The sequence below is a fragment of the Alexandromys fortis genome, unplaced genomic scaffold (assembly GCF_014885135.2).
Source record: "Alexandromys fortis isolate MF-2015 unplaced genomic scaffold, M_Fortis_MF-2015_v1.1 scaffold_88, whole genome shotgun sequence".
Taxonomy (NCBI): domain Eukaryota; kingdom Metazoa; phylum Chordata; class Mammalia; order Rodentia; family Cricetidae; genus Alexandromys; species Alexandromys fortis.
Genome location: NW_026067961.1, coordinates 632,596 through 642,335, shown reverse-complemented (window position 1 = coordinate 642,335; position 9,740 = coordinate 632,596). Strand labels below are relative to the sequence as shown.

The 9,740-nt window shown below is 46.5% G+C and overlaps 1 pseudogene; it reads right to left on the bottom strand.

Moving 5' to 3' along the window:
* Positions 1-338: 338 nt before the first annotated feature.
* On the bottom strand, positions 339-2,075 carry LOC126508125 (kinesin-like protein KIF23; annotated as a pseudogene).
* Between the last annotated feature and the right edge of the window lie 7,665 nt (positions 2,076-9,740).

Here is a 9,740-nt window from a genome sequence, read left to right as displayed (position 1 = left end):
CCCTGCAGGCACCTTGCCGGGACCGCGGTCCTTGCTCCTGAGGTCGCCCAAGCCAACGGTCATGGCCCAGAGCCGGGTTTGGGCGAGCAGTGTTCACACCACAGCGGATCATTCAGACTCTGTACCATCTGGTTGGGCAGGTACTTCTGTGGACGATCTTCATTTTCAAGTACTGTAGCGATTCTTGTTTTAAAATTTAAAATTTTTTTAAAGTTTGAAAATTAAATTGTTTAAAAGTTCCAGCATCTGTGAACCGAACAGGTTGTCCGCCTCTGGACTTAGAAACATCACGAGGTGTAAACGAAAGAGACAGATCTGAGTTTTTCCAGGTCCTGCTCTCAGGAGGGTCCCACTGGCTTCTCAGGTTTAGGTTGAATCACAGTCGCCTTCAAGCTGTTTGACCTCGTCACCGACAGATGATGTCGTTCCTCCGAGGTTTCGATGAGCTTTGGAACGGCCTCATCATTGCTATCCAAGAGTTTGTATGAAGGCACCTGCCGCGCTCGGCGCACCGTGCCCCCGTGTCTGTGCTCTGTACACTGGCACCCAGTTCGTGAGCTTCGGGCAAAGGGGCTGGAGGTTAAAATACACAGACACACACAGACAGAGAGACGGCGACACGGGTCATCCTTGAATTCCCCAAAAATGCCCCCTTTATTGTGTTCAGGGGCAGATTATATAGAGATAGCCAGGCCCCAGCCAAACCCACCAGAAACCACTCTCCTGCCATCAGGAACTCCTGAAGGTCTCGTGCTCAGAGCAGCTGTAGGCACTCAGATCAGGGGATTACAAGAAATTCAGGATCTGGGGTCTCACTGCTCCCAACAGGCACCAAAGGCTCATCTCCGACTGGGCTGCCCCGAGGCGGGTTTCTGTATCGTGTCCTTCGTGTCAAGCCAAACATCCCCTTGTCTACTGGTCTCACTACTTCTTGGGTTACTTTAGCAATCCTCATGACTTGTCTTCAAAGTCTTCAAACTTTGGATTCACACACACGAAAGAACGATCATCCGCACCTTCCTTGCCCACTGAAGTACTTCTTGAGCAGATGAGTTCGTGTTGAAACTCGACATGGAACCATCTTGTTAGTTGCATACACCTGGTTCTCTTCCAGGGCTTCCAAGCTTGCTCTTAGGCCTCATTAGTAACTGACTGATGTGACCAGTTTCAAGCACTCTGATCCTTTCTGCTTTAGTCCAGTTGTTCCTTTCACATCCAGCAAAGATCTGCCAGAGAAAACTGACTTACAGTAATTTGTACTTTTTCCTGTAAGACATTGTCTCCATCAGCATCCAGGGGAGCTTGGACGAGTTTGACCCCGAACGCGCTGTGTGAACGGCTGGATTCTCTGTTCAAATGGGTGTTAACAGTATGTCTCTCTTTCTGACCGCTCCACAAAACTTCAAAAGCCTCTCCCATAGGTTCCACTTCTACTTCTGTACAGCCTGAAGCACACAGATAGCGGTTCTTATCTTCTCGCAGTAATTTAGATTGTAGGAGGTTGGACTGGATGGGATTAAGACTACACCTCTCCCAATAGATCATCTGTGGAATTAGTATAGATTTCAATGTAAGACAAATACACCGTAGACACCATCTTCATCGACGTCTGCTTTGCAGAATTCTGGTGCATTTGTAATCTCTGCAAACCTTGGATCTGCTTGTTGCCCGCTGGTGGGGGGGGATCTTTGAAATGGCCATGGCTTCTCTTCTCCACTTTTCTAATACAGCATCAACTTCACACTGTTATTTCTAGGCTGTCCTAGCACTAGATTTAAAAACACAATGGTTTGCCAGGAAGGGGCCCTGTGCTGTTAAATCCTCATGTTCAAACAAAGAGGAAGCAGGCTTCCGTACCCCACAGAACCTGTCATTCTGTGAGCTTGTCCACTTCCGGTAATACCATAAGTAAACAAAAGGCCATTATTGCCATGAATGAGGTCATCTATCAATGGACTAGCCACAACAATGAAAACTTCCTTCTGAAAAAAAAAATTAAAAAAAAAGTTCCTTCTGAGCGGTGTGAGTGCCAAATACCTGCTTAAATGAGTTCTGAGTCTCCTTATAGACTGCATTCTTGTTGAGTCGGCAATGCTCAGGAGTATGGGGCTACACAGTCTGCAAGGTTGCATTGTTGGTGACTTCAATACAACATTCTGATCAGGGAAACTCAGTGGGTGCACCCTCTAGAATACCCCCAAATCAAGGGACTATTAGATCGCCATTTAATCTCATAACTTTTTTGGTTTTGTTCTGACCTTTTAACAGCTTTTCTTAAGGTATACATATTATCTCAAAATCTGTACAATTAATATATATTTTAAACTTTTTATCATGATACTAATGGTCATATAGAGTACTAATTCTAGATAAAGGCTTCCCGTACATGATTTTGGGTTTGAGTCTCTATCAGTTTTTTTGTTTGTTTGTTTGTTTGTTTTTTCGAGACAGGGTTTCTCTGTGGCTTTGGAGCCTGTCCTGGAACTAGCTCTGTAGACCAGGCTGGTCTCGAACTCACAGAGATCCGCCTGCCTCTGCCTCCTGAGTGCTGGGATTAAAGGCGTGCACCACCATCGCCCGGCGAGTCTCTATCAGTTTTCTGCAGTGAACCATGACCATGCCTAACAGTGCCCTTGCCTCGATTGCTGACAGTATGGTGTCCTAATTGGACAAGCAGGACACAAAATACGGTGACTGCCAAACCATGCCAAGACAAGGCAGGGCAGTCCTTCGAAACTCCTGATTCATAGAACAGTTTGTCAGTTATTTTAGGCCACTAGACTGAAGATGGGTCCCCAGTGTGACAGAGGAACTTTGGGTGACTGTCCAGGCAGCCAGCTGTCCATCATTTCTCACATTTTCTCGAAGTCTCTTGCTTGTATGCCCTGCTTATACTCAGTTAATATTATTTCCCATACAGGCTTCTGAGGGAGTTGAAGACTAGATAAGTTTTCCTTGTTTATCATACTCAGAAAAAAATTTACTAAATAGATGTAAAGTATATAACATTGAGACATTAAAAGATAATTTTGAGTTGGTAATGCAAGTTAAAATAGAAAGTAAATAAGGTAGAATACTTTGGAGTCACCAAGATAGAATAGATAATTTGAGTGTGTTCTCTGAATTTTTCAAATGCAAATGGATTAGACATTGTTGATATACTTATTGCCTGTATATATTGTAGATAGTTATTATTATTGTATATAGTTTTTCTTATATTAGTTGCAACCTTTTTATTAGACAAAAAGGGTAAATGTGGTGATATTTTGTTTATGACCTAACAAATAAAGCTTACCTGAATATCAGAGTGCAGAGTTAGCCACACTAGTTAGCCATAGAGGCCAAACAGTAGTGGCACACAACCTTTAATCCCAGCACTCAGGAGACAGAGGCAGACTGATTTGTTAGTTCAAGGCTACCCTGGGCTTCACAAAATTGCTACAGCCTAAAAGAGAAACACAGAGCCAAATGGTGGTGGCTCACACCTTTAATCCCAGCACTAAGGAGGTGGAGACAGGAAGGGTTATGACTGGGTAGAGAGAGGAATATAAGGTGGGAGGAGACAGGAGCTCAGAGCAGTCAGTCTGAGGCTGCCTTCTGAGGTTTTGGTCTGAGCATTGATAAAAGTGAGAATTCTAGTGGCTGGCCACTCTGCTTCTCTAATCCTTCAGCTTTTATCCCATAATAGCTGACTCTGAGTTTTTATTAGGAGCAATTAAAATTCATGCTACAGAGACCATGAGCAATTAGGAAGGAGCAACCAACTCCATGAAAATTCAATGAAAGCCTTGGTGGCTCCTTCTATGGAGATGATCAGATGGGGAGCTGGTAGGAGAAAGTCCTCACCTCACTGCCATGGGGGAAATGATGACCAAGACTGCCTTGGGCTAGCACCACTTAGAGTCCGGAGAGGCTAGAGAACCCCTGAGAAAGGACATTCCTCAGGGAAAACACTTGGAGAAACTGCCCAGTATCACAGATTCTGACCACAGACCTCAGATCCAGGCATTTATTTCATGCTGGTTTGTATTGAGCAGAAAACCTCCCACACCCCTTTGAAGGGGTTTCCAAGTGTTCCTAATACCTGATCAATGCATTTTACATTAAAAAAAAAACACAAAGTTTAAACACAGCTTTAAAAAATCCTATATTTTAACAAGGAGTCTGTATTAAGGATTTATTTACTGACTTCTTAGCCCCTGTGGCCTCCCCTGGGTCTATGACACCTGCTCAAGCTGCCAGCCTATCCCAGAAGCCATCCAACAACTCACAGAAGCACATTCACTCTGTGTGCAAGGAAGTACCAGTAGGCAAGAACACACACAAAGGTGGCACTTAGCAGAAGCAAAGCCTCTGTTGGGTAGGAGATGGATGGGTGGGTGGATGGATGGATGGATTGATAGGCAGATGGATGAATGGATGCATGGATGCATGGATGCATGGATGTATGGAAGTGGGTGAGTAGGTGGTTAGATGATTAGATGATCAATGGATGAATGGTAGATATTTGAGTAGCTAAATGGCTGAAAATAGATGGAAGGACGGGTGATGAATGAATGGTTGATGGAATGAACAGAGTAGATAGATGATAAATGAGATAAATATATGGGTGGATTACCAGATGGGTAGGTGAGTGGATGATGGGGTGGGTGAGTGGATGGACAGATGAATATATGATGTAGGGATTAACTGATGCAGTCATCAGATAGAATGAATATATACCATAGAAGAATGGTAGGTAGTTTGATGTCTAAATCAATGCGGGGTATTTGATGGAGAGAAGAGATGATAGATGGTTGGATTACCAGATGCATGAATGGATGACAGATATACAGGTGGATTACCAGATGTACTGATATAGAGATGGGTGGATGGTTAGGTGACCATTAGACATCCATTAGACAGACAATGGAATCCCACCAACAGCTCTGTTGGGTCTCAGGAATTCTAGCAAATGAGCATGCTCACTGGCAGGCAGATGCCTTCATTTCACCCTTTCCAACAGAAACAGTGTTCTCCGTGTGCCTGAGAGAAGCCAGGACCAGCAGTAGTAACTGCCATTGACTGAAGGAGTTTGGATTGAGCAAGACAGCTTTTGGGTCACTGGCTTGAGTTCTTTAAAAAATATTTATTTTTATTTATGTGTATATGTGTCTTTCTTGTGTGGATAAGTGCACATGTGTGTGGTTGCTTATGGAAATGAGAAGAAGGCATTGGATCCTCACCTGGCGAGGGTCCTGGAACCCAAACTGCAGTCCTCTTGCTACAAGAGTAGCCAGCACTCTTAACTGCTGAACCATCTCTCCAGCACCTCTGGTTCATTTTCTCTGAAAGAAAAATAAAATCAAAGAGAACTATATGCTGCTCAACAAGTATTGAGACTGTGTCTAAAGTACAGTCAGCAACTGGCTTCTAAGACTTTCCTGGGAATTTATTAAAAGTGAGAGTATGCTGCTAAATAGCATAGAGAAAAAGTCAGGGGTGTGTTAGAGTGGTGGCCTCCAAGGGAAGAGTTCATCCAGTGACCAGGGGACACATCCAAGAAGACTGACAGCCCCTAAGCATGCTGAGAAGATCCAACACAGGAGAAGGCTCCTCCAAGGCTCTGTTTGGGCAAAAGTCACAGAGCCGTGATCTAAGGAAGGAAGGGAAGACAACACCCATTTCCATAGGAAAACAACTCACCACATGGCGTGTTTTTATTGCCACCCAAACAAGGCCAGCCACAAGGTTCCACAGACCTTGCACCCACGGAGGTTTCCACGGAGACCCACCACTGGCCACACAGAGCATTAGTGGGTTTTTGTGCATGCCAATAAAAAAGTAAAAGGTGCTGTTAAAATCGAAGCCCTGCCACATGCCTGGTTCAGATCGCAGGGGAGCTGGGCTTCTGCGCTGGAATTTGCAGCATCTGTCCCAATTAAGTCTTGTTTTTTAGCTTAAAGATATTAGTCCGATCACTAGTGTTCTGTTTGGGACATGAATGGTGCATTGTTCTGCCCCGAGCAGCCCTGCAGACGCTCAGACACCATTAAACGGCTTTGAGGCCCAATTAGAAGTGGAGGTGGGCTGGCTGTGGGGCAGGGGCTGACCACCAGGGCACAACACTGGGTGGACATGGAGTGGGGGAGGGGCGGCTAACACAGTCCATGTGTGGAGAGGGTGGGCCTTGGCGTGCAGGTCTCTGGCTCCATGAAGAGGCTCATCCATCTTGGGGTGACCACTGGCTCAAACGAGGTGGCCAAGTGGGGAGATGGAGTAGCCTATGAAGCTGAGCAGATGGTTCTAGGCTAACCGCAGGACACAGTAGGAGGGACCCAGCAGGCTCATGCGCACATCTGTTGATCTAGTCACCAGACTCCCCTGCAGCAGCCACAGACACACTCAGAAATACAAGCATGTATGTGTGCACATGTGCAAGCACTCACATGTATATGCATACATGTCCTCACACAATCATGCGCTCATACACACAATTTACACTCGGTATGCACATCTGTGTTCTCCTTTAGAAGCACATTACTTTACAGCCTGTTTTCTACTAATAGAGACCATCCTGGTGTTTTCTAGGTTCCTGACCATCAGGGTTCACAAGTAGCTTCCTTTGGGCTTTGCTCATTGGGCTAAAAAAATTCCATCCACAGAACCAGCGTGGACACAGAATATCCCAATGCCCCTGTAGTCGGCCTAACTGAGCATTTTGTTATCTGCCACCTCTCCACTTAGGCAGGTCACCCTGGGAATGGGGGGTGGGGGCAGTGCCCAGCTGGCCCAAACTCTCCAGGTAGTAGGGAGTGGGTGGGCAGAGCTCTCCTAAAAGAAAACCCTTCACATCCAGGGAAGTAATCACCACACGTAGCCTCATTTCACAGCTAAGCGAATAGAAGCCCGTCTTTATCTAGGACTGCATAGCAAGGCAGGGCCCATCGGGAGTCCATCTGCCAAGGCAGGATCAGGTAAGAGCCCACTCGCCCTCAGCACTGGCCGCATCTCTGTACTCAGGATGCCCTGGAGATATCACACTGCTCATTATAAAAGTTGTGTCACCTGACACTGGACCGGGGAACATGGTGTTGTCTAAAGCCACCATGCAGATACCCCACACTGCAGCACAGTGGAGGTGACCAGCATGTGAGACACTCCTCACCCACTCCCACAGACCTCAGAGGGCAGCCCCAGGCGGCCTGCTAACCAGCTAATGGCTTTCACAGCTGCCTTGCCGCCAGGTGGGTATTTTCTGCAGAACTTTCAGGGCAAGTGTTCTCATACTGTCATAGAGACATCATTAAGGGGCAGAACAGCTTACAGAAGGCACCAATGCATATGGATGCACATGATATAAAAAAATGAATAGAACACCAGCATTAGGTTAAACCATATGAAAATACCACTTTTCTCATTTAAAGAGATAACAACTGCCTATGGTTTAACTAGAGTTGGTTGGCTGGATGGGTGAATAGATGGTAGGTGGATGGATGGATGATAAGTGGTTAAGTACCTGAGTGGAAAAAGAAAAGGAAGACAGGAAATGATAACTGGATGGATCAATTGATTGATCAACCAATTGATTGATAATTTGCTGAGTTGCAGAGACTGTAGAGACCTGTGGTAGAAAAGTACTGGGAAGAATTACAAGGTAAGGTTTTCAATGGTTTTTACTTCTTCCTATTGTCTGTCTTTTCTAAGTCTTCTATAGTAAGCAGGTAGGTAGGTAGGTAGGTAAATTAGATAGATAGATAGATAGATAGATAGATAGATAGATAGAAAGATAGATATGGGTGGGTAGGTGGAATGGGTAGATGATGATGATGAAGATAGATAGACAGATAGATGATAGACAGATAGATAGCTTTTATGATAAGCATACATAAATATCTCTCTCTATATCTTCATCCCAAAACTCTGGAGTGAAAGCATTGGCCTCTCATTCCTGAAGCTAGAAAGAGGAATTCCAACACCCAGTGCCAGGAAGCTGGTTTGTCCCAGCCTTCAAGTTTGAAACAGCGAAACAGAGGGGCCTCTTTCTGCCCTTGCCCAGGCAGCCCGCTGCCATGACATCATCCCCACGGTGTGAAACTCGAGAAGCACTGTGGGAAGTGTTGGAACTGATTGATCTGTGTGCTGGTGTCCAGGAGGCTGAGGGGCCAGCCTGAGACAGCAGCTGGCTATGTCTCTCAGCAGTGATGGGGCTAGGAGCTGCATCTTCATCCCCCGGTCCAGAAACTGGAAGAATGACTAGCGTGTGCCACATTTCTAGGGGCTGGTATCTGCCCTGGGGGAAACATCTGTGCATGGTCCTCTCCCCAGGTCTCCACCCCCTCCCTTCCCGCCCTATCTGCCTGCCCCCTGCCTGACTCCTTGGGTGGGCTGCAGTTGCTGCCTCTTCTCCACAGAGAAGGCAGAAGGTAGGGAGGACTGGGGAAGGCTGTCTAGGTACCCCTGGATGATGAAGCCAAACTTACCAGTTTGGACATGGGCACAGTCAGTCCAGGCTACCGGACCAAACCTAGAGAGGAAGCTTAGCTGCTACTTTGCTTGTTTACTGTTTCTTTATTAGGGTCAAACCACGAGTGGACTCTTATGAGAGCCGGGGCAGGGGTCTCACAGACTCAAGGAACATCTTCCCACTAAGCCCTCTGGTAAGGCATAATACTTAACTCCTGGGATCCTCAGAGTTGTAGTCTTTAAAGAAGGAAGTTGTCCACCCATTGGTGATCAAATGGAAGTGACCAGCTCATGGTTCTACCTGGCATCTGGCACCCTTGTTTCTGGTGTGATTGGGGGAATCCCATGAACACCACCCAGAAGTCCCTGTAAGGTGGTGCCGGAATATCCTTCCCTCCTCCACCAGATGAGGTGTGGCATTCCTTTCATCACTAGTGGACACTCTGTGATTGGCCATGGGTGTCCTCCATTTCATTTTGTATTACCCAAGTTCTCGGTGCATGAGTCCCCAGGCCCTTGGACATGTTGTTACAGGAAATGCAGAGCCCGGACCTCAACAGTACCCACAATCTTGATGGCTATGTGGTGATACCTGGGTCCAGAAATGCCCCTTGTCTTTATCCACTCCAGGTCACAAGATGACCAGATGCCTGAGCTCAGAACTCGTGACAGAGCTAAGAGGCCTCACAACACAACTCACCAGGGAGGGCCCCGGACCTACCCGAGAGCCCCAGCTAATACTACGGGGTTGTCTTTTGCCATCCACTCAGAGGAAGCTGCTAGCATGAACCAGCTCTATCTCCTGATCCTTCAAATGACGCTGTGGACTTTAAACAGTTATAGCTTCCAGCTTTTTCCCACCCCTGAGGAGCTGTATCAGAGAAATGAAGAGAGACAGTTCCATCACACAGCTCCTGAGAATCTGCACTGGGCTTTGTGCAGGCATTTCTGCAGACTGGCTGCTCAAAATATGGCCCCCCTGGGGTCAGGTGCAGGCCAGTGCACTGTCCCAGTCACCCCAAGGAGCTCACCTGCTGCCCTGCATTAGCTAATGCAACCAGCAAAGGGATGCTAAGAAAAAAAATCAATTTACAGTGGAATGGCCATCTATTTCAGAGTAAAAACAATCACCTTTGTGTTCCAGAGGAACGGGAGAAAGCACTTATTTAAATTGCTGTCGTAGAACTATACAGAAGCTATTTTCAGAAAACCCTTGGATGCTTTTTCCTTCCCTTCCCACAGAACCCCACTGCTGCTCCACCCTGCATGCCTGCCTCGGTCTGCACCATCAGCCT